This window comes from Meriones unguiculatus, chromosome 5 (genome assembly GCF_030254825.1).
Source record: "Meriones unguiculatus strain TT.TT164.6M chromosome 5, Bangor_MerUng_6.1, whole genome shotgun sequence".
Lineage (NCBI taxonomy): Eukaryota > Metazoa > Chordata > Mammalia > Rodentia > Muridae > Meriones > Meriones unguiculatus.
Window position 1 is genome coordinate 84,292,666 of NC_083353.1, and position 26,257 is coordinate 84,318,922.

A 26,257-nucleotide genomic window follows, 5' to 3' on the forward strand; every position below is an offset into this window, starting at 1 on the left:
TGTTCAAATAGTCAGAAGCAGAAGAAGGGGGCGGGAAAGGGCTCCAGAGTTGAAACACTAGGGTTTAGATTCTGGCTTTAGATCCTGGTAGCTAAGTGGTCTTGGACAAGTAATTTAATCCACGAGATCTTAATGTGTACCATTCCCTCATAAAATAAACATTTACGTGTATGTGAGTGTGTGTGTGTGTGTGTGTGTGTGTGTGTGTGTGTGTGTGAAGGCTGAGTGATTGCACATATGTGGAAGTCAGAGAATAATCTTTGCGACTGCTCCTCAGGTGTTTTTGGTAACAGGGTTTCTCTCTGGCCTGGAACTCACCAAGTAGACTAGCCTGGCTTGTTAAGGAATCTTATGGTCTATCTGTCTCCACCTTCCCAGTGCTAGGGTCTTCCAGGCCTGACTTTTTTCCATGGGTTCTGGAACTGGGGCTTAGGTCCTCAAGCCTGAAGGCAAGCACATCACATTCTGAGCCACCTCCCAAGCCCCATGTTTAAAAGACATATACTTTATGCTACATGGACTATTGGGGCTGAGCATCTCCATAGTCTCTGCACTTACCTAGTTTGTGTACCAAAGTGCAGTAATAGAAATACAAATGCAGAACAGTCAACTATGGTGACAGTGAGCAAAATACCATTTACTCTAATAAATAATGATAATTTCTGATCTTTTCAATAAAGTAAGAAAAATTTACCTAGCTGTTTAATCTATCAGGGTTGTCATGCTTTTCTGAATATTTTTCTCCATTGTCATCTCCTATTGCCTTCAGTTAATTTTCTTTCTGTGTTTCCCGTTGTCCACCAGGCCAGGTTAAACAGTAGCTATAAACCAGCAGGCTGGACCCTGAGCCTCAGACAAGGAAGCAGGATGGGCAAGTGGTGTGTGAGCGTGAGCATGTGCACAGGAGCACAGCAGAGGAGGCAGGGATGTCAGCTGCAGAGGCTGAGCAAGACCCAGTCCACCATGCGCTGAGATCCCCGAGGACAAAGCAGCCAGTGCAGATCCTCGCCCCCACCCCACCTCTGCCAGAGAGCCCACTGTGATGAGCCCTGCCCTTTCAGCTGGAGCTTCTGAAGCTTCAAATGAATTCCTTTGTTGGATGTTGAGAAGGTAAATTACGTCTTTTGTTATACATAATTGTATTAATAATGCTTAATCATTTCTTCCAGAAGGTTTTTTTATGGTTCACAGAAGACCTTTGTGATTAACAACATGGGACCTGGAATAACTTTTTACCCAGAGGAATGAAATATGAGACACACTCTGTTTTAGGTCCCCATTGCGTAGAACTCCACGTACGGAGGGAGTCATACAGAGGTGCAAACCCTCAGGATCCTTCAAAAGGTCGGTTAACAAAATAACCTGGAGCCACCAATGGCCCAGCAGAAGTGGTGACATCCAACCTCAGGCTTGGGCAACCCTAGGGACAAGTCTTTTAAGTTGCTTATGGCCCAGTTTTGCCAGGTGAAGAAGGGCACACCACACTCTCACCTTATCGGCCTTACTACATGACACAATGAGCCGTGATTCATTCACACGTGACTAACAATAAAGAGGGAAATTGGGATGTAGAAAGTGACAAGAAATTCACCCTCAGCTGGAGCAGATTTGACACAAGGCTACAGATTTCGTAAGAACTGGTAATATAAATGGAATTGGTAGTAAACTATGGAATGGAGTTCTGAATGGATGCTCTGGGGTCCATCCTAGTTCTCTGATTTGAAGCCTGAGACTGTCTTGCTGCTAGTGATAAACTCTGGGTGGGCCTTGCACATGCTAGGTAAGCCCTCCATCACTGACTAATACTGACAGTCTGTAAGCCCAGGGTTCCCATCTGTAACACAGGATGCTAACCTTGCCTATCTTCATAGAGCTGTTGGGGGGAATTAAGTGAAATTAATGTGAAATATTCTACATTGAGCCTATATAGCACACACTTGACAATGTTAGGTGTTCATAGAAGAAATCATGTTATCATCACTAACTTTGGTACAGTCTATTTAACTGACTGACTTAAAGGGTTGAAAGCAAGACTTTAAAATCATTCCCACTCCCAAGGGTAAACCCACAAAGTTCCACCTAATGTAGGTAAGCTTCTCACATGCCCTATACTATATGCTCTAACACAAATACCTTTGACTCAAAAAAAAAAAACACATAAGAAAGCATAAAACAAAACAAAATAAAAGCAAACAAAACAAAACAAAACAACAACAACAAAAAACCCAAACGAAAAACTGATTGACACTAAGAGGGAGCCATTTTCATTTCTGAAAGTATGATTGAGATAAAACAATCACAGACCCTCCTCCACACACAGTGAGGTGACTCCTCATAAGCCAGAGCAGAGAAATGTAAGTTTCAACGCTTCTGAAACACCTGACCTACGAAGCATGGCGGCTGCCTGATGTGGCACACTCAGAGTAGCAGAGCTTCTTCTTTTGACCATGTGACTGCCTCGGAACTAGAACTCACTGCCACAGCCAGCTTCACTCAAGAGAGTACCAAATCACCCACCACTGTCTTTGGAAAAGACTGAAATTCAAAATTCAAAGTTAAGGCTCTTTTGCGTTATTAGAGAGTTGAAAAATCATCGATTTTTTTTTCTTATGCCAGTGTCTGTCTGTATATTTCTGGAGGGCATGCTTCATCTATCTGCTCACTATTTTGTGGTGCTTGGGATCAAATACATTACGTGAGCTCTTTCCACTTGTTAATTCCTAGGGATGCTATGGTGGCCAAGACAGATATGGGTCCAGCCTTAAAAGAGCTTTGTAATGAAAAATGAAGATGATGAAATAAGCCTTCAGAGCAGGATATGATATGTGTTATAAAAGGGTCTGTGTGGCCCTTAGGAGAGCTAGCTCCAGTCCAGAGGAGCATTCCGAAGCTCAGTGTATGGAGGAAGCAGGATATCTATGAATCAGAAATGCACAGACTGTTAAAGTAATGGTCTACAGATAGATAATTTCTTATGGTGATGCTCTTCATTCCGGAGACCATTCTGTTGAGGAGTTTTTGAAAATATGCCTTTAAGTATTCAACAAGATCATGTAAAAACTACTTGGAAAAGTTCGGAGGCCTGGTTTACTGACAAACTCATAGTGTGTGGATTGTACGTATAAAAACAGAGGAAAACTCTACATTGATGGAAGCACACTTCATGGGCAGAGGGAGAGAAGAACAGGCAGTATGTGCACAGGGCATGCAAACCCATCAAGAATCCATTAAAGGCCAGTAAAATGGGTGCAGAAGCTGCCATTTAGAACTTTGTATTTAGCCTGGAAAATGGAAAATTGCAGAAGTGAAAATACCATATAGGGAAAGGAGAGAAGATTGTGCCAAATGTGACTAAAAAAAAAAAAAAGGATCAGGTAAACTGTGAAGTGGTTTATGCTTTAGGTCAAAGCAATTTTTGCTTTTTTTTTTTTTTTGGAAACAATTTTCTATGAGGAAGGCCTATCCTAAACATGATATGAAATTTGGAAGCTATAAATAGAAAAAAAAAATTCTGCTGAAATTGCCAAGGTCAAATTTTAGTAGCTAGGCAGGAGGAAAAAGCACTAACATTAAAAAAAGGCACTAATAAATAGAAAGTTAGGAAGCTTGGAAACATGGGTGAAGGATACAGGGCAGCACCACTGTTGACAATGGCAGGTAACAAAGAGACCACTCCACCCGCTGGAGAAGCAAGTCATCGCTAGACTCCAGCTGGCACGGGTTAGAACCGTATTAGGTAATTACAAGGAAAGGCTATCTGATTCTTTCTGGTTAGCTGGTTAGCTTAGAGAAAAGAAGGTATGTGGTGACAAAGACCATGACAGCCTAGAAGAAGGTTTTATGAGGAAGGGTGTAATGAGCACTTCTTAATCTCCATTCCCAAAGGTATCAAATATGAAGGGATGAACTTACAGCGAACCTAAGTAAGGCTTCTGAGTACTGAGATAAGGACTGGAATGGACCGCTTAGAGAGATGATGGTATTTTCCTTTTTGGACAAATTAAAAAAGATAAAGACCATCATTGCTGGTTAAGGTCAGAACCTTTTGTGAAATCCTAATTACTGCTAAGAGACATGACCAAGGCTTCAAACCACTCATCCAATAACAATCGTTTAACTTCATTTTTTCCACAAGTGTGTATTCTATGTGTGTGTGTGCGTGCGCACACGCACATATACACTCGTATCTGTTCTGGAGGTTTTCTGACATTCAGGCATCAAAATCCAGTAAGTAAATAAGGGTGGGAATGATAACAAAGAATTGTCTATGTTAAAAGGGACAGACCAGGTTATAGCATACTAAACAATCTCGGATTTCGTGGTTTAACACAGGAAACATCGATTTCTCACTCAGGCAAGGCTGACTCGGGAAAGTGGGGCAGGGAACACAGGCTTTGCCGAGACCGCCACTCCAAGCTGTGGCTCAGGGATCTGTCCCAGTCCCCTGTTGCGTCTCTGATTTCAACCTGTAATTTCCATGTTCCAACAACACAAGAAGTGAGAAATGAATAGGCTTCCATGTGACTCAGCTTGGAGATGAGTAATATCACTTTGATTGATCGAACCAGTTGGATGACTTCATCTCGGCAAGAAGGCTGAGCAGGGTATGTACCAGAAGAAGAGGAAACGTAGATAATAAAAACATCTCTCTGTAAGGCATGTCACATATCAACTTTCATTTTTGCTGCGTAAAGACATTTAAACCCCACAATCTATTCAAACAAGGATGTCATAAAACAAGGAGATGTTTAGCATGTGAAAAAAAAAATCTTTATTCATTGGGTAGTTCCAAATGAATACTTGGGATCATGGCAGCATGTGCTACAGGGAGACAATGGAAACATATGTTTTGACTTTTTACTATCATTCAAGCAACAGTCTCTACACCAAGCTACCTTACAAGGAACACATGTTTGAAGAATGTGGCCTTTCTGCTGTGGAGGCAGAGGTAGAAGGTACCCACAGAGGTGGTGCTAGCATCTCAGAAGGAAGTGCTCAGGAGAGACATCCTCAATGGCTTCCAACCACTTTTCCAATTCAGGTTCCTAACATCTTAGCAAGAGCCCAAAAACACGATCTGGATGAAGTCTGGCTCTCTCGCCTACCGGATGCATGTTTATGGTAATGGCAGTCCATCCTAGCTTCAGCTTTTCCACCTACAAAAGACAGCCTGCTACCATTCAAGCTCAAGAATGGCTAGATGAGCCTGGTGGTGGTAGCACAAGCCTTTGACCCCAGCACTCGGGAGGCAGAGGCGGGCAGATCTCCGAGTTTGAGGCCAGCCTGGTCTACAGAGTAAGTTCTTAGATAATCAAGGCTACACAGAGGTTATACAGGGCTATACAAGGCTACTAGACAGGGGTCTCGAAGACTAGTTTATGTGTCAAACTGTATCTTTTTGTTTTTTCACTTGTTTTTTAAAGAAAGACATGGAAAGGATTGTTGCTATAACACATGATAAAATTTTTTATGATAAAGGACTCCTCCCCAGGCCTTTTTTTGTCCATATATATATATATATACATATATATATGTATATATATAAACATGTTATGAATACTCCACAGATCACTGACATTTCTAAATCCTATGAAAAACCACCTGCCACATTTTAAATTCAGAAAAACAATATTCTGTACTTTCTTATCATCTTAGGAATTGCCACATTTCATATACTTTAATTAGTCTTGATCCCAATAATGAAATGCATACAATTTTAACATTGGCTTTTATCCTATTTTAATTATATTAATTAAAATAAGAGATATGGACAAGCATTACTGTGCATATCAAAATAAAAGACTACTAAATCCTCACTCCAAAAAGTTAAAAATTGTGTCAGTGGTTTAAGCAGGCTTACTGCTGCACATTTTCATTAACATATCACTAAATTAGCATGGTGTGCTAATAAATAGGTTTTTAATTAAGAAAAAAAATAGCTGCATTTACTCTGGAAGCTTTTTGGATTACTGGTTCCTTCAACCTGCTTAGTATAAACCTGGATTTCTTTGGAGGAGAATAAGGCTGCTTTACTGAATAGGATGCTTTGGTTTTCTAGCACTTTCCAAAGGCAGCTACAAAGAGACACTTCTCTTGAGAGAACTATGGTAAAATATACAATACCTTTGAAAAAAAAAAAAGACTGGAAAAACTATCTGCCTCCCAAAGTAGCGAGTGGACAGCAAAGATCTTCCCTGGAGAAATTATTCTGGAAGAGGAAACGTCACAGATGGACAGCCGACACAGTCATTCACGAGGAACAAGAAGGACCTGAGCGCCAGGTGCTCTATGCACATGATGTCACTTAGTCCTCACGTAAAAATGTACCTTTACCATCATGTGCCATACAGACTATATGAATGGAACAAGGATTCATAACAGATCAATTCCTGGGTCATTATAACACCCATGGTCCTTCCTTTAATTCAAGCTTCACAATTTTCAAAGTCCAGGGGTTATCATAATACTCCAAGTATAATATGTTGAAAATAATTTCTTAAGAAACCATAGGGCACAGAATATTCTCTGTTTCTCTAAATGGTGGATTGCTTTGTACAAAGAGAATACATAGGGTTTCTCTCAGAGGCAGGAGCTCTTTCCTTTGAAGTTCTAATTCTATGTCATAGCCTTTCATTCTCAGTGGTGGTGATACTCCCTTAATACCAGTTGTGGTGGTTGGATGAGAATGACCCCCAAGGCCTATACAGTTGAATACTTAGTCCAATGCTGGTGGAATTGTTGGGAAGGATTAGGAGGTATGACTTCGTTGGAGGGGGTATAACCCTGGGAGTGAGCTTTGAGTTTTCAAAAGCCCACATTATTCCCAGTTAGCTTTCTCTTTCTGCCTCCTACTTCTGGATAAGGATGTAAGCTCTCCCCTGCTGTTCCAATGCCATACCTGCTGTCTCGCTCCTCATGATGGACTCTAAGCCTCTGGAACTATAAGCCCCAATAAACTGTTTCTTCTAAGTGCAGTGTCTTGGTCATGGTGTCTCTTCACGGTAACAGAAAAGTAATTAAGACACCAATAATTATATAATTAACGTTACTCTATCTAAACTGTGCTATTTGGAGGAGATACTATATCTTTATTATTGCTGTTTACTACTCTAGTCCAAGCACCTGGTACCTTGCGGCCTGACAACTGATGAATACTTGTTGAGGAGGAAATGGTTGACAATTTCTGCTCTCTAGAAATTGGAGGGCATTTGGGGTTACTTCTGCAATAGCAGCTCAATGATTACTGTACGCTGAAAAAATTTTGTGGAGTGAGGAAAAAAAAATAAAAGGTAGATGCCACAGTCTCCTGTGGCTCCAACTCTTTGGTCTCTCCCTTGCTTGTCCTTGTCTCCTTGACAGCTCTGTGCTAAAGAACTCCCAGCTGGGCTCGGCTGTGGGACTTGTACTTTCCTTATTCTCATTCAGTACTCAGATCTGGTCTATGGTTATAACTTCTGTCTTGATACTAGTGAGTTAGGACCAAACTATTCCCATCAACTCTAGGCTCACATATCCCCATCATATCTAAATGTAGATGTCAAAGGCTTCTCAGCTACTATGTTTGTATCAATATCCCCACAAACCAGCTTTAGTTTCTGCTTTGAAATATTGGCTTGTTGGGGTAACCTTTTTGTATACTACGTGAAGGTTGTCTCTGTATATTCAATTGTTAATTCTGTCCCACCAGATAGCTGGGTGCTGTCTGACTTTGGCTCAGCATCTGCATCATATTTTGTAAACATACACTTCCCTCACCTTCTGATTGGTCTAATAAAGAGTGGAATGGCCAATTGCTGAGGCAGGAGAGGATAGGCGGGACTTCCAGCAGAGATAGGAGCTTGAGGAAGGCATCTGAGGTGGGAGAAGACACTAGCCAGAAACAAAGGAAGAAACAGGTGGCAGGACTGAGGAAAGGTAATGAACCACATGGCAGAACAGAGATTAATATGAACAGGTTAATTTAAGTTATAAGAGCTAGTTGGGAACAAGCCTAAGCTAAGGCCAAGCTTTCATAAATAATAAAAGCTTTAGGGAATGAGTGGCCCGAAGAAAATCCAGTTAGATTAGCAACTTCATCATCACAATGAAAAAAGAGCAAATTCCTTTGAGATCACCTTTATACATTCCTTACTCTTAACCTTAGCTTGTAAGTCATAAGAGGGAAAATCTATACCTTAAAAGCCAAAATAGTTTGCTTCATGTCTTCTCATAAATGCTAGAACAAAATCATACCATCCATGTGTCTACATTGGTATCTACTCATATTTTGGTTTCTCTTTAGATAGTATAAATATTTTGCATTTTACATTGTTATCTACATATGTATTTCTGTTAGGTATCCATATTCATGTTACAACAAAGTTAAATAGTTTCCAACAACTACCTTATGGCTTACCAAAATTAAGACATTTACTAATCTTGTTTTGAACACCAGACATTTTCTGGCTCTTACCTAATTCTACTGAGTTAGATATCAGCTCTGTCCAACATCTTTCTTCTGTTTCTATTTTTTTAAAGATTTGTTTATTTATTATTTATATAGTATTCTGCCTGCACACCATAGGAGGGCATCAAAACTCATTATAAATGGTTGTGAGCCACTATGTGGTTGCTGGGAATTGAACTCAGAGCCTTTGGAAGAACAGTCAGTGCTCTTAACCTCTGAGCCATCTTGCCAGCCCCTGCTTCTATTGTTATCACTGCAGTCCAAGCCACTTCCATGCCTCTCCTGTATGGAGATCCAGGTGATCATGAACTCAGCCTTTCTCTTGGTCGATTACCACCTCTCTTTCTTTAGGCTGTTCACACAATGGCCCCTCTGTGTGAGTCTCTTTGGGAGACTGGACTGTGCCAGGCTTCTGCACAAAATCCACCAATTCTGCTTCTGTAAAAGTTGCCCTTGCGGATTGAGGCCATACACTCCCCTAACACTCTCTCCTGCTGCTCTCTGCCTTTCTATAATCTAAATATCAGGTCTTGAACATGCCAGGCTCATGCCCCCCACCAAGCTTTTGCATTTGTTCTTCCTCTGAAATGGTCTGTTTTGTAGACAGTAGCATGGCTCACTGTCAGCTTTTCAAATCCAACCATCAGCCCATGAGGCCTTTTCATCCTTTGTAAGAATAATGGCCCCCACTACCCTCATACTCCCAACACTTTTCTGACATTTTCCCTTTGATATTCTCTTACGACAATTTTGTCGAGACATATTTTATACACCAAGCAAGTCACACATTGGAAGTGCACCACTACATGGTTCTAGTACATTCACAACGTTTTTCCATGAGCTAATTTTAGAACTTCAAGTGAGCTACAAACAAACTCTTTAATGAGTTGCTCCCTAGTGACCTCACTATCTCGGACTTAGCCAAACATTAATCTACTTTGTATATCCAAATATTCCTACTTTGCACATTTCATTTAAATAAAATTTATCATATGCAAACCTTTGTGAATTATTTTTCTTTAGTATAATGGATTTTTAAAAATTATCTATGTTGTAGCTTATATCAGAATTTCATTCATTCAACATTGCATAGTGTAATTTTACAGTTTGGAAATGAAGCATTCCCTAAAAGAGACGTTGTTCCCCATCTGCTGGCATTACTGAAAGGTTAAGAATCGTGAAGATGTTAACCTCAACAATGGATGAACCCATATTAATTACACATAATTGTATAATGATGGATTTTATTATGACATTTATATATATATATTGCTTTTATCTATTGAGCCCCTTCTATTCTTCCTGCTTCCCCTACTGGCAGAGTCCCTGGGTCTTTGAGGGGGTGGCTCAGCCTCCCACTTATGGCTGAGCATTAAACGATTACTTGCAGTACTTTGGCTGGTTATAAGCCTCTTCAGAATTAAATGACATCTTGTAACAAATCGACCTAACAGACACCTATAGAGGAAAACATAATAATGAATAATAAAAATAATGAATAATAAATAATGAAAACATAATGACACACTTCTAGGATATATTGAAAGCAGTCTTAAGAAAGAAATTTTTAGAAATGATCAACATTTTTAGAAGAGTGACAGAGTACAAAACCAGCTCACAAAAATCTGTAGCCAAAGCTGGGGAGTGGTGGTGCACACCTTTTTTTCCCAGCACTCATGTGACAGCAGTAAGAACATTTTTGAGGTCAAGACCAGCCTGGTCTACAAAGTGAGTTCCAGGACAGCTAGTACTAACACAGAGAAATGTTGTTTTGAAAACCAACCAACCAACCAACCAACCAAGAAACAGAAATACTAAGTATCCTTTCTATATACCAATGACAAGCACAGTGAGAAAGAGATCTTGGAAACATTTATAATAACCTCAAAAAAAAAGGTGGTCAAAGACCTCTACAATGAAAATGAATTTTTGAAGAAAAGATTGAGGAAGACATTAAAGATGGAAAGACCTCCCATGCCTGTGAAATGGTAGAATCAACAGTATGAAAATGAACATTCTATCCAAATCAATTTAAAGATTCAAGGCAATCCCAATCAAACTGCATGATATTCTTCACAGAATAAAAAGAGCTTCCTAAACTTCAAATGGAATCTCGAAAGAGTGCAGATAGCTACAGTAATCCAGAGCAAAAGGAACAATGCCAGAAGTACTACCATTCCAGAGTTTAAGCTACATTACAAAGCTCAAGTATTAAAACCATGGGACTGCAACGAAACAGACATGTAGATCAACGGAGCAAAATGGATGACTCAGATATGAATGTTCTACTTATAGATATGAGATAGTGACAAACAGGCTAAAAAGACACTCTGGAGAAGAGGAAGACATATTCAAAAAAATGGTACTTGGGAAAGTGGATATTCATAAGTAGAATGAAATTGTAATAGTCAGAACCTGGAAACAACCCAGATGTCCCTCAGCGGAGGAATGGATACAGAAATTGTGGTGCATTTACACAATGGAATACTACTCAGCAATTAAAAACAAGAAAATCATGAAAATTTCAGGCAAATGGTGGGATCTAGAAGAGATCATCCTGAGTGTGGTATCCCAGAAGCAAAGACACACACAGTATATACTCACTTATAAGTGGATACTAGACCTATAAGATAGGATAAACATACTAAAATCTGTACACCTGAAGAAGCTAAGCAAGAAGGAGGTCCTGGGGTAAGATGATCAACCCTTACTTAGAAAGGCAAATGGGATGGACATTGAAAGTAGGAGAAAACAAGAAACAGGACAGGAGCCTATCATAGAGGGCCTCTGAAAGACTCTACCTAGCAGTGTATCAAAGGAAATGCTGAGACTCATAGCCAAATTTTGGGAAGAGCGCAGGGAATCTTATGAAAGAAGGGGGAGTTAGTAAGACCTGGAGAGGATAGGAACGCCACAAGGACCAAATATATCTGTGGGCACAGGGGTCTTTTCTGAGACTGATACTCCAACCAAGAACCATTCATGGATATAACCTAGAACCCCTGTTCAGACGTAGCCCATGGCAGCTTAGCATCCAAGTGGGTTTCCCTAGTAAGGGGAACAGGGACTGTCTCTGACATGAACTTAGTGGTGGGCTCTTTGACCTCCCCCCCTCTCGAGGGAGGAGCAGCCTTACTAGGCCCCAGAGGAGGACAATGCAGCCAGTCCTGATGAGACCTGATAAGCTAGTGTCAGATGGAAGGGGAGGAGAACCTCCCCTATCAGTGGTCTTAGAAAGGGGCAGGGAGGAGATGAGGGAGGGAGGGTAAGATTGGGAGGGAATGAGGGAGAGGGCTACAGCTAGGATACAAAGTAAATAAACTGTAATTAATATAAAAAATAAAAATTAAAAACAACAACAACAACAACAAAGAAATTAGACTTATACCTATCACCAAACACAGAAATCAACTCCAAATGGGCCAAAGACCTCAATGGAAAATCTGAAACACTGGAACTTCGAGAAGAAAACAAAGGCAGTACCCTATGTGCAGGAATGGACTTTGTGAATAAAATTCCATTTGCTCAGGAAAACCTGACAAAAATCATCTTCATAAAACAGAAAAGCAAAGACACAAATCAAGTCAGTGAAGAGGAAGGCTAGAGAGTGGGAGAGAATCTTTGTCAGCTATACATCTGGTAGAGGTTAATATTTATAGTATTAACAGAAATAACAGAATAATATCATGAACAACAATGACAACAACCAAAGAGTCAAAAAAAATCTAATTAAAAATAATGGGCTACATATCTAAAAGGAGAATTCTCAAAAGGAAAAATAATAATGGCTAAGAAATACCTTTTGAAGTGTTCAACAACGTCAGAAGTCAGGGAGATGAAAATTAAGATTACTTTGAAATGTTATCTTATCCTAGTTAGAATGGGCAAGATCAAGAAAACAGCGAGGATGTGGGGGAAGGAGAACCTTCAATGACTGTTGGTGGAACTGCAGACCAGTGTAGTTACTCCAGAAATCAGTGTGGAGAATTCTCAGAGCTAAAAGTTGATCTACCATATGATCTAGCTATACCACTCATTAGCATGTGGCCCCCAAATCAATAGCCTGCTCCCACAGATACATGCTCAGCCATGTTAATATAGCTCCTCTCACAATAGCTATACAATATAAAAACCCAAATGTCCTTCAACTGGTGAAACTGGTGAGAGAGACGTGGTACATACATTCACACAGTGGAATCCAACTCATCAGTAGAAAAGAATAAAATCAAGAAATGTCCAGATAAATGGATGGAACTAGAAAATATCATACCGAGTAAAGCAACCCTGAAGACAAATGCTGTCATTTTCTGTCTTCTTTGCGGATCCTAGGGCTGACTCTTTAGATGTGAGTGTAGAAGAACCAAACAGCTCAGAAGCAAACAAAAAAAGTGATTGTGTGTGTATGTGTGTGTATGTGTGTGTGTTGGAAAAAGCTCTGGGGGGGGTAGTAGGACATAGGTGCTATGAAGGGGGAAATGGGAAAAAATGGAGGGACTCTAACTAGTGAGAAGGAAAAGAAGACAACACACAGAGAAAGCAAGGCAGGAGGAATAAAGAACTCTATAGATGATTGAAAAAAGCCATAGAGAATCATTAATTTATGTTTACTTAAAATACATACATGTATATTTACTCCTATCTATACAGACATATAAACTACATGTGTATATTTATTATATATTAATGAAGTACACCATTTGGGGGAATAATGCTTTTGGGTGAGGGAAGAGGGATAAAAAAAAAAACGCTACCAAAGACATTATTTTATGTCTACTTAAAATTACATGCATGTAAAGCGTGTCTATATACATACGTGAATAGGTGGATAGATATATTGATAGTTTAAATAAGATTACAGTACTTCGGTGGCAATATTCCTCCGAGAGCCATAGACTATCAACAAAAACCCCAGTGCCAGTCAGAGGAAAACCATACTTTGAGTTTTTGGTCAGGGATGTCCAAGAGACTCCCTGAACAATATAGGCTGTTATCATAGCCCTTTGTTGCCTTACAGATACTGAAGGCAGGATCCTACTGCTGGATATACTATATGCTTTGGACACAGGATTTGCAGGAATCAAGTTAGAACTGACCCCTATGCCTCCTCTCCAAGGACTAGCTCTCCTATTATCCAAAGGTGCTGTGCCAGGTGCCAAGGGAGAAATGCAGTCAGTAATCTTAGGTAGCAGTAAAGTGTACAAAGTGTAGTGATGACTACTGGGGCAGGATGTCCCGTGGATTCAATAGCAGTACTTATATCTTGGGGGAAACCGATACAGTTACCAAATGAAACCTGCAGGATGTCAACACCAGCTGACATGCCAGCGTCAATAGGAGGAATCTCCCAGCGTCATCCCTAAAAGAAAAGCTACAGGGGATTAAATGGCTGCTGAGTGATGGGGCATCAGTCTTCTCCAGGGGTAAGCCTCCACTAGATTATTCAATCCAAAGGGGTCGGTCCTATACACGTCATACAGACGAGCAACAATAAATGGCTTTATCTCTGTCTCTGTCTCTGTGTGTGTGTGTGTGTGTGTGTGTGTGGTGTAACACAATAATAATTAAAGAAGTCACAAATTTGAGAGGGACATAGGAAGAGTTGGTGTGGGGAGAGAAGCAGTGAAAATGATGTAACTACAGTACTTATATTGGAAATTCTCAAAATATTTTAAAAATTGAAGATATTTTGTTGAAATGGACATTTTACATAGAGCACTGTGATACTTCTGACTGCAACCCACCTCCCCCCTTCCCATAGTTTGTTTATTTTTGTTTAGTGACTGGTTATGGAAGTGAAATGGAGTTGTTTCTCTTGCAGTGGTGGTTGGCAGACAGCATGAACACAGAATGCTTGGGCAACTGGGTTGGTCTGTATTTATTGGTTTCACAGCTATCTGTTAGCTAGTACTCATGGCTAGCTGATTGTTCTATTGTTCTTGACAATACCTTTTGCAATAAACTGCCTAAAACTTTGATCTGGTGAAAGACAGGCTCCTTTGCAAGGGCAGGGTGTTTTCCATCTTTAAAGCTGTCCCTCCCAAAATGAAACAATAGCTCTAGATGTCTGTTCTTGACTGTATACAGAGTATATTTTCCATTACACTGATCTGTGTAAGAAGAGAAAATGAAGGTGAGCGAGTCATAGTTCAAATGCCACAGAGTATCACTTTGCACAATTTGGTAGATTTTCTTGATTAGATGTTTTACCACTAGGCTTCATGACATTAGGAAATCTTCCAGGAGCCTTAAATGATTGCTTTTAAATATGTATTAATGTGCTTTTCAGCAGATTATTGTTTTGTCAATCAAAGGGTCTACCGTTTTCCTCCCACTGCCACTCTGAAAGCTAAACCCAGTGCTCACTAAGCATTAATGTGTTTTACTCACTTATTCTGCTTTATACTCTCAGAAGTCTCGTCAGTTCCACCCAGCCTTCTATTCTCAGAGCCAGTGTTGTGCCCAGACCTTAAGGTCCCCAAAGGCCATCAAGAGCCGGACCACATATGCAAAAACAAAGAGCAAGAGGGGGAGAGATAAATCCAGTGGATTAGAGAGGAGAGCCAGCAGCAGCTACATGGCAGGGTTTTTATTTGGGGCTTGAGCAAGAACCCGGAATTCCCAGCTTAGCAATTACATGATTGGATGATATTCAGCAAGGGCAAGCTTGTTACAAAGTGATTGCCTAACTAACATTAGGAATGTTAGGTTGGTGGGCTGCCCAGCACAGATGCCCCACCCTGAGATAAGATACCTCCCCGTTCTTGTGGTTACTTCCAGCCTATTCCTTGGGTAATTTTATGGCTTTCTTATTCCTGGGATTGGTGACCTATGGCCTAGTTCCTGGGACTTGTGGTCAGGCCTGATCTTTTCACCAGGACACACAGTAGTCCTGAGGCAGGAAAACAGAGGAACAGAGGAAGTTACAGAGACAAACATAAGAAAGGAGGGCAAGACAGGCAGCCCTTACCATCTGAGCTTCATTCATCCAAGGGAACATGCCTGGAAAAGCTGTGTCACACAAACTTGGGAGAGGTGAGTACTATGCTAACAATACCCAAAAGGCCATGAGAGACCTCAGCTCTTCTTGTCCTCTTGGAGTCAGGCCACAGGGGAGACACAGCACACCTTTAGACCACTCTGTTCCTTCCCCTTAATGAACTAACTCCTATCCTGTAACAATAGATGAGTTTTTGTACAATTCATTGTAAAGAGCCACAAGAACCCGTCAATTTCAGGGCCTGCTCTCTACACTCATCTCTGCTCTGTTAACAGGCCTTTCATAATGATTAGCTAAATAAATGGATGAGTAACCACAGCCTAGTTTATGGCTGGCTGTAAGATCTAATAGCTGATGATGTCTTCATGTGACAGAATAGGAGCAGAAAAAGAGCTACCTCAAGATGAACCGATAAGTGAAGGCAGTTTTCAGATGAAGATTGGGAGCCTTCCTTACCTTGACATCATCCAAGGAATATATGGGATAAACGGTCCCAGACTGTTCAAGTGGGGAGGGAGTGGGTATCAAAGACACTGCGGGCCTGACCCTAGAGGCATTGCAGGTGTGGCTGCTGTGTCACATGTGTGCCAGGAGGTGACAGAGAGGAGAGACGCTATGTCTATGCTCAGTGTTCTGACTTACGAACATCTGAATGATTACTAGTCTAACACTCCCTGAAAAAAAGCAAGTCTAAGTTGACCACCAGTCCAGCATCATGCAGCCCCTGATCGTTCCCAGGATTGGGGGGTGGGGCAAGTCAGAGACTAGAAGAACCCTGCCTGGGATTGAGGGCCCGGGCAGGAATGAACCCAAGAAAACGAACCTCACATGGGGGGGCCAGGTGAGCAGTAAGCTGGAGATGACCCCCTGATGGGCGCCACGGGACTGGACAGAAAGCTAGCCTGCAGTTGGATACTGCACAGGCCTGGGAGAGAGGCAGACCATGCTATTCATGACTCCTTCCTGGTGCCATAATGCATGAGTTGGGCATAGGACTCCTGAGACCACTCCTGAGGCAACCTCAGACACTCAGAGACTCTGGGCACCACTAAGAGGAATAAGTAAGTGGTGAAGAATGGAAGAAAAAGAGAAACACAAGAATGAAGAGAGGCAGAATGGGAAACTTAAGGGTTGTGAGGAACAGCCTGATGTGAATAGCCAGTGATGCCATCTGAGACCGTGGTGAGGTCCTAGCCTGTGCTGCCAGTGGGGCATGTCTGGATACATGGCCCTGAAGCAGCAGGGGACTGTTACCATCAAAGGCCAGGCAGATGTCCCTAGTCTGGGCTGCTGCCCAGAGACATGTTGATATCTGAGCATCAACTGAACAGAACTGGTCCCACCCCTCTCCTGAGCATTGTGGGAAACCTGGCCCTGGAAGCAGGAGAGCAGGAGAGCTGTCCCTGACCCTCACCAGCTGCAGCACTCAGGATAGCAGGTGCTACACCTCGCCTGGGCAGCACTGTAGAGTTAACCCTGGTGGCAGGGGATGTTGATCCAGCCCTGAGGGCATGAGCGTAAGAGAGCTGGCCCTGCTACTTGTCTGCTCTACAGTGACATGGGCAAGGGATAAATGATCCCTTCTCTCACCCCTTGCCACCTATGGCACATAGGAGAGCTGGTCATCAGAGTGGGAAAGCTGTCCCTGCCCCTCACCTGCTGCAACGCTTGGGAGAGCAGACCCTGCACCTCGCCTGGGCAGTACAGTAGTTGGCCCTAGATGTGGGGGTTGCAGGTGAGCTGTCCCCAAGGGCATGAGTATGGGAGAGCGGGCCTGCCTCTTGTCTGCTGGGCAGTGGCATGGATGAGGGAGAGACATACTCGTCCCCTCCTTTGTCCCTGGCCATCTATGGCAGGTAGGAGAGCTGGCCCCGAGGTCACAATATAGGAGAACTGGCCACGTCTCTCACCAGTTACAGCACTCAGGAGAACAGGACTTGCACTTCACCTGGGTAGCCGGGTAGAGCTGGCCCTGAAAGAGGGGGCTGCCAGTGAGCCACTCTGAAGGCACGAGAGTGAGAAAGCTAGCAAGCTGACCAGCTCAGATACCTTCCAGGCTCAGATTCAGAGCTTTGAATTGGCTCACTCCAAAATACATCCCATTGATGAATTGCTCGAGTGCGTGAAGGGGCTGAGCAGATCCCAAACTACAGGATCTCCATGTTACAGGGCTACACAACAGGATATTGGAGAGGATGATCCCAGTAACATTCCAGTATTGACAGAGTAGAAGAAGCCAGGGGCCTCGTATCAGACCAACAAGCCGTTGCAACGAACATCTGCAAGCAAAGAAGCGTGGACAGAAGGATATACTGTGGGACACACTGCAACACCCGACAGCTTCCACGGAGTCTTTTTTTCTCTTTGTTGGCAGGCAGTGGGAGGGAGGTTGGAAGAGTAGAGGGTGGGTGCCAGGAGAAGGGGAGATGAGTGGGACTGCAGTGGGTGTATGGTGTGAGATTCACAAAGAACCAATAAAAACTTCCGGGCTCTTTTTTCTCAGCTCAGGAGTCCATTTCTATTCTTGGGAGAACCTTTTCTTTCCTAAAGGTGGTCTCTATTTCTCCTCCATACCTAACCTAAATACTTAAAATTTTTTTTTTTTCTCGATCTCTTCCTGGCAGCTGTGGAGGTTTTCACCTAACCTGTGCTGCTTTTCTCTTACGCCCTAATAAAATTGTCATGGCCTTCTGGGTCTATTTCTAAGTCCTTTAATTAATGAGATCAAGCACTTTAAGACAGAACCTCAGTTTCCCTACTAACACTCAGTGATGAAAATAACAAACAACCATATCCCTTCATTTCCACATAACTGAAAACACAAAACAAAACAGGTTTGGCTTTTAATTGAACACATTGACAAGAGAGGTTTAGTCAAAACCACCAAAGCCCCTGACATCAGACTCTCAGATATTTCTTTCCAGCTTCTACTTTCTCCTCCTCAGGAGGGGGGCAGGATTGCCCGCAGGCAAAACTCCAGGTGCTGGACCAGGCCTCTGTCCTCTAACCCAGTTGCAGATGAGGCCCCCAATCTGACACTGGCAAGAGCCTCTGCCAACCAGCCAGGCCACAGAAGTTCCACACTGACATCAGCTGCTTTAATGAGGGCGCTGGACTTATCCTCTGGGGCCATTACCTTGCACAGGATGAGGGTGGAGTGACGCAGGCTGCTCAGCAGACTGTCAGGCTAGTGTCGGTCACTGATGAGGCGAGCACCTTGTCCCAGGGAGGCCTTGGAAGACGCAGCACCTTCTCAGAAGCTGACGCTAGGGACCACATAGCTTATTTTTGTTTTGATTATAGCACAGTGAGACTGTCACACCTATGGAGTTATCGGGTTGCTGACTGACGGAGAAAAAAAGAAGAAGAAGTGCAGCTGCTATGGCACCCGCATCTTCCTTTTTCTTTTTAACCTTATCTGCTCCTTTACAGCTATAAATAGCTTGCTGCAGGAGGTAAATAATTTATTTTTGTTTGAAACAAAATCCTGCTATAATGGAACTAGCTTTCTTATTAGAATCGAAAAGTATATGTCTATTCCTGGCCTGGTCTTGTCCCTACTTCCCACTCTCACTCTGTGCGTGTGCCTGCTTGCATGTGCACATGAGAGAGAGAAAATTTTGGTTACTAATTTTGCTCTGAAGATACCTCTTCTCTAAACGTATAGACAATGGTTGATAACCTTAGTATGTTTACAAAGCGCCCTGTACAGTATCAGATAGATATACCCAGAAACTTGCATGAGTATTAGGGGCTATAATTACCTGCCCACCAACTAAGGTAGTCAATCGCATCTAATGAGAGTAGCTGAAAGGGAAGATTTCTCATGTTTTAGTGTGCATAAGTTATACTCTTAAAATTGAGAAACTAAATGCTCCTGGCCTATCCCTTGTTGGTACATCCTTCATGGTTTACCCGTCTCCTCCTCTGAGTCTGTGTTTCACACTGTTCAGTTCCAGGCTAAATTGAGCCCTACAAGAGATTCCTGGAATTCTGTTTAATAATGCACATCTTCCCTCCACACAGGAAGTTGCTGGGATGAGACATTATTTTGAAAAAGGTCTTCTAGTCACCACTTTGATCAGTAGGTGATCAGGTCAAAACATAAAAGGATAATAATAAAGCAGAACAATTAAAATGAGCAGTAGAAAGGGCTTAACATGAATCACAAATATACTTCCATCTAGAGAAGTTGGTAGCACTAGGACTAATGTATAGGAGCATAAATCACCAAGATAGCCACAGTCTATAAGAGCCAAAAGTGTCCCCAGGTGCCAGGAACCCTTGATCACAGGTACTGGTCAGGTGGTCTAGGGCCAGTTCTGGCTCCTCCTCTTACCGGAAGTGTGGAGTGGGTCATGTCATGTTTCTTCTCTGTGCCCATTAAACCGTCTCTGCCTTGTGGACTTGACAGGTTATAAGATAAGGAAGGTAAATTGTCCAGCACACGGTGGCTGCTTAATAAATGTTTATACTGCCTGAGTGTAAACACAGCATCTGGTGTCCTTAGACTCAAGAAGCCATCGGTACACACCAATCACACTATCTACTCTGGAACCTGGAGAATTCCTGACAGCAAGGACAAGCTCCATGCTCAGCCTGTTCACCTTCCCGCCTTCCCCCACCCTCAGACACCATCATACAGCTGGTAGGAACTTAAGAATACACCCTGGAGGTCATCAGGGGACAGGCTAGGACAGATGTAAGGGCAGGCTGTTTGGGTGAATTATTTAGCACCTTCTCTGAGGGGGCCTGGTGTGAACTTCACAGACGGCTCCACGCACAGCAAGGTAACAACAGCATGACTCATCACCAAGAGCCACATTTGTCTTCCCTTAAAGGGCGCACATAGCAAAGCCCTACTGGGGAGAAGGGCTTAGCAGAGTTTTCTCCACTAAACTCATCACAATGAGGAGGTTTGCAGTGGGAAGGGCTGTTAGGAGTCTGGCCCAAAAAAGGCTACAGTGAGGGAGTTCAGCTAGCTGGGATAAGAGAAGACACATAGTGGCAATGGGATATAGTAGAGATAAAAATTCACTCCAGGGAAAACAGGAGTGTCTTGGACAGAACCACTGTAAAGCTCGATTTTAGCCACCAGGTATTATCCACAGGTACCCCCAAGCCCACCGTCTTTTGGGAATCTCTAGGTAACTAGGATGATTGCTAGCAATTCAGGCCACAGAGACACTAAAGAAGGAAAGGAGTTATAAACCTGATTTATAGGAGATATTTACTGCATACAAAGCATCTCATTTAACCCTTCAAACTTATACCTACAGTCTCATTTATTATAGATAAGGTCATGGACATTAAGAAGTTAGTGTAAGCACTCATCTAAATTTTAAACTCATTTCTTCTTACTTCTCTTTATTCCTATTCTTAAAATATCCACTTAGTCTGTTAAATCTGAACTTCTCTTTCCTTATTAGGTTTGTGCTGATCATGATGTAAGAGACACCTGGTATGGACAACCACAGAATAAAGAGATTGGACAAGCCAAGACATACTCTCAAAGAACAAGTCCCAAAGAACTAATGGTCAGGTTCATTGTGCTTATTGTGAATGAGGGATTAACAGCTATAACTCATGTTCATAGCTCCAATAATGGGAAACACTGAAGTGAGACAGCCTTTTTGCAAGCCAAATGAAGTTGGGTTTGGAAAGAGCCCATAGAATACAATTAAAATTGAGGAAATAAAGGAACTTTGTAGGACGCTGGGGAGCCATGAACTCCTTGCCTAAAGTCCCTATGTGAGCTGAAACGTCTCAATAAGTCTGTCCCAAGGGTTCTGTAGAGTTAATTCATCTTCTCTGGCCAAGACATCTGCTTTCCTGGCCAGATGCAGGGAGCTCTCCCCAACAGCATGGAACACCTGATCTTGGTCAGTACCATCAGCAGGTCCCCTGTTGAAAATTCGGATTTACATGCTTCTTCTACTCTTAGACCTTCTGAATCTGCCTTCTAGGTGTGGGGATGAGCCACTGGAGTCTGTGCATGTCCTCAAGGAATTCTGCATATAACCATCATTAGCCAAAGAGAAGGAGGAAGAGGAGCAGGAGGAAGAGGAGGAGGAGGAGGAGGAGGAGGAGGAGGACAAAGACAGGATTGGATAAAGGAGCCTCCGAAGGGCTCAGTATGGCCAGCTGCTGCCTTCCACATGAAATGTGACCCACATTTAAGTCTTACTGGATTTACACTAGATGTCAAAAACTGTGATGCAAGTGATAAGTAGTAGGTGTGTGAGGTTTTGAAGGCCATATGGCCTGGGTCATTCAGGTTGTCACAATAGCTCACTCAGCTCTGTTATGGAGTGAAAGCTGTCCTAGCCATGGACAGTTTGTTGGTTACTCATCTCATTGCTATGATAAACTGTCTCATGAAAGAAACCTAAGGTAGGAGAGGCTTGTTTTGGTTTGTAGTTTGAGGGGATACAGTCCGTCACTGTGGGAAAGGAATAGCATTAAGCCTGAGGCAGCTGGTCACACGGTTTCTGTAGTCAGGAAGCAGAAAGAGATGAATGCTGATGTTCAGTTTTTCTCTCTCCTTCCATTTAGGCTAGGACTCAGACCCATGAAGTGGTTCTAACCATACTTAGTTAAAATGTCCCCTTCCTAGAAATATCCTCACACACAGAGGTATGTTTCCACGGTAATTTTAAATCCAGTCAAACCAATAATGAGGATCCGTCAGCACAAAGAATATGGCAACTGTATCCCAATAACATTTTATCAAAGCAGGCTGGGGTGGGGCGAGCTTTGTCTGCAAACTATGGTTAGTAGACTTCATGTCCAAATAATTTTCTTATAATCATGCCTATATTTAAGGAGAGGCATGTGATGGCTGGCTGTGGAAGCCAGAAGACAACTTGCAGAAGTCACCTCTCTCCATCCAAATGTGGGTTGCTGTGACCTAGCTCAGGTCACCAGGCTTGGAGCAAAGAGCCTCTACCTGTTAAGCTGCCTTGCTGGCCCCCTGAACAATGGCTTCTCTTAAATATTTTTAAAGAGCAATAAATAAAAAGTCACCATAGTATCTGGCCCTGAGAAACTCAGGTTCCCTAGAAGCAGCTATCACCTAAATTGAGTAGTTTTCTTTCAGCCAGAGACACAATCCCTGCTTTTCTACAGCACCAAAGTCTTTGGTTCCAAACAACAGAGGAGATGAGAGCTTCCTGTGATACTTCTTGTCTTTGTGCACTTACTGCAGCCACACAAATGCATATACACCCAGATGCGTTTTTTGGTCATGCATATTGCATATGCTGTATGTTCACACCTGTGTATTTTAGTTTTTCACCATACAGACGTATTTTTGAGCATGCATATGCTAGATGTTTTTTTTTTTTTTTTTTTTTTATAGCTTTTCACCAGCTCTCATGACAGAACATCATTCATCTCTAACTTAGCAGAAGGAAGGAATCCAGGAAATATTCTTCCCAGGACAGCTGCCTTGGTATGATGTTGGCTTTACACTGAGGGCATCTGAGAACTTGTAGGTTGCAGTAAGGACTGACTCTGGGCTTCTGTTGACTAAGCCAGGCTCTCCAGAGAAAGCTGCTTATCATAAAAAGCATCCATGGCGATGTTTTTAAAAATCCATCCTTCAAAGTGAATAAACTATAATTAATAAAAATAAAATTAAAATTAAAACAATCCACCTTTATGATAGGAACATTAACCTACCATAGGAGAGGAGACTAGAAATTGACTCCTCAATCAGATAATCGCTTACCTACTTTCTTGAGGATTCATTCATTTTGCTAGAATCACATACTTGCTCAATTCCATCTTCCCTATAAAGAAGGCAAATAAAATTCTTTCTTTCTTGTGTGACCCTCAGTATGTAATGAATCTGACCAGCTTGTCTGCTAATCTGTGTGCTTGATATTTATTTCTCAGACCAAAACACTGAGCCTACAGATTGGCGAGAGGGGATGGCCTGGTTTGAAATTCAGGGATGAGGGTCCACTCCTGATCTGCCCTTCCCGTTGTTACTTGACCAAGAATTTGATCCTCCAAGAAGCTGCTGCCTCTTGTATCCAACTGCAAAAAACTTTCATCCCTCTTTTATGTCTTTTGTCTTTTATGTCTGATGGGATACTAGTTTAGGGTACTAGTAACAGCTTGGAAAAGGAGGCCTGTAGCATTGACAAAAGAAGGGAGAGGCTTAGTTCTGTTTTTCTCTATATTAGGTGTCTAACCATTAATCTAAACAGATTCCATCACACTGGTCCTTCAGTGTCCATGCCACATCCTACAAAAGAAAGGCTATGGAGAGAACTCCCTGCATACATGCGCCTTGGATCAGAATAGCTGAACATTCATTGGAAAGCTTGAGGATCAGCTGTGCCTTCTACCAGAGTTTGCTTCCCGTTTCTATGATAAGTACCATGTCTGAAACCAACTCCAAGATGAAAGGATTTATGTGTCTAACACATCCTGATCATGAGCTACCACTGAGGGCAGCCAAGGCAGGAACCCAAGCAGATTGGGAACCTGGAGCAGTTAGTGAAGCAAAACCCACAGAGGAACCCTGCTTCCTGGCTTGCTCCCCAGGGTCTCTTTCAGCTGTCTTTCTTCTACTTCCCAGGATCACTTGCTCAGGGTAACACTATCAGAGTAGACCAGGACCCCCTACAGTAATCATTAGTCAGGAAAATGTCCCACAGACTGCTTACAGACCAATGAGACTGCTAGAGGTCCTTTCTTAGTTGAGGGTCCCTCTTCCTAGATGACTACAGTTTGTGTCAAGTTGGCAAACAAACAACAACAACAACTAACTAGCACACCTTCTAACCATCCTTTCTCACTTCCACAAGCAGCGAGTATAATCAGGGGTCTTACTTGAAACTTCCCACCTTGAGTCTGCTTGCTTTCCTTGACTCCCAATTTCTAGATGGCCCAGACAAATAAATATAATGTGCCCTAAACACTTGTCCTTAAGAATGAAAGAGGCATATCTTCTGCCATTTTCTGTTTTTTTTTTTGTTTTGTTTTAGAGTTCTCTCTCTCTCTCTCTCTCTCTCTCTCTCCCTCTCTCTCTTTCTCTTTCTCCGTGTGTGTGTGTGTGTGTGTGTGTGTGTGTGTGTGTGTACACTGTCTAGGAAGGATCTCTCTATGTAGCCTTGGCTGGCTCAGAAATCACTATGTAGACTGTAGACTAGGCTGGCCTCAAACTCACAGAGGCCTGCCTGCCTCTGCTTCCAGTGTGCTGAGATTAAAGATGTGTAACACCACAGCCATGTACTTTTCTTAGCAGTCTAAGTGCTCTTCAACTGAAGATGCAGAAATTAATGGAGAAATATCCAACACAACCCTGTGTTCAGGGCTCCTTGCATAGTGCAGAGTCCTCCCCAGGACTCCCCCCCCCCCGCTCTCTTTGTTCAAAGTGCACCCTTTCCCCATCCCCACATTTCCCCTACCCAAAAATGTTCCTCAGCTTATCTGGGTGGTATATTTCACCAAGACTCATGGAGATTCTAATGGGTTACACAAGTTAATTTTCCATTTATATTATACAGCAACAATTTATTCTCCAATAAAACTAGTCAACTCCGAGAGCCCCTTCAGCAGATGCCTTGGCTATAGGCCAGTATTCCTGGACTCTTTCACCCTCTTCTCATGCTTGCAGTTATTACTTTCTAGCAGTATCTCTCTCTCTTTCTCTCTCTATTCATCCATCTTCTTTCTTGTGTGTCTGTGTGTGTGTGCATACGTGTGGTGTGAATTGATGCACACGAAGGTCAGAGGTCAACCTTGGCTGTCAGTCCTCAGGATATAATCCCCTTTGGTTTTTGAAGCAGGGTCTCTCCATAACCTGGAACTTGTCCATTAATCTAGGCTGTCTGAGCAGGGAGCGAGCCCTTGAGGACTCGCCTGTGTCTGCTTCCCTTGTCTTCACCTTCCCAGTGCTGGGATTACGATTGTGTGGCACCATACTTAGCTTTTTATGTGGGTTCTGGGAGTTGGGCTCAGGTTCTGGTCAGATATAGCAAGGGCTTTAACAAATGAGCTATTTCCCCATCCCTAAAGAGGCTTTGCTTTCAGAAGATTTTACCAACTCCAGCTTCTGCCTGCTTAAGCCACCAAGTGGAAGGTTGCACAAGGCAGTCTGCTGCCCACAGCATTAACAACAGAGACATGGGCATGCCAACCTTGTGGAAAAGAAGCATAGTGGGACTGATGGACTTACAAAAGGAAAAACAGACACTACGGAACAAAGGCTGTGATGATGAACTGAACATTTGGAATAGCCTCGCCATCCCAAGCTCAGAAATGAGCATCTCCATTTGCAGAATGAAAAGCGCAAGGCTTAGAGAAGCAAAGAATGTCTGAAAAGAAAACAGAAAGTGATACAGAAGTTTGAATGCAGGTCTGTCTTGTATCAAAGCCCATGGTGCTTAAATGTCATGCTATTTGGAGAGGATTAGACTTGATGAGCTTTAATGCAAAAAATGAAAAGCAGGGACGTCATTCCTAAGGCTGCCTTTTTAAATTTGTTATCTATAGGACATAGTGATACTGAGTTTTAGTGAGTTGCCTCCTGCTAGATGAAGCCTTGAACACCCCTACATTGATATTACAGACAATTTATGTAAGGGTTTGTGTGTGTATGTGCGTGTGTGTTTTATTGGCACCTGTGCCAAATACAGTCAAACATGGGACAATGATGCATTACTTAATGCTAGATCACATATATGACATAAGATTCTACCACCTAGGGACTCAAGGCCAGTAGAATAACTACACTTTGCTATTAGCACAGGGACAACATCACCTAATGATGTGATAGTCACCAGGCAGCATATGCAGTG

At 42.5% G+C, this 26,257-nt stretch overlaps 1 protein-coding gene and 1 non-coding gene across 4 annotated transcripts in view; one reads left to right on the forward strand and one right to left on the reverse strand.

The window, feature by feature from the left end:
• The window catches only part of Prickle2 (prickle planar cell polarity protein 2), a 331,379-nt gene that overhangs the window by 102,164 nt on the left and 202,958 nt on the right, over nucleotides 1–26,257 (reverse strand). The window lies entirely within an intron of this gene.
• On the forward strand, nucleotides 15,984–16,115 carry LOC132654422 (small nucleolar RNA SNORA17). The gene has a single exon (XR_009592074.1). It is a non-coding gene; the product is annotated as a small nucleolar RNA SNORA17 (small nucleolar RNA).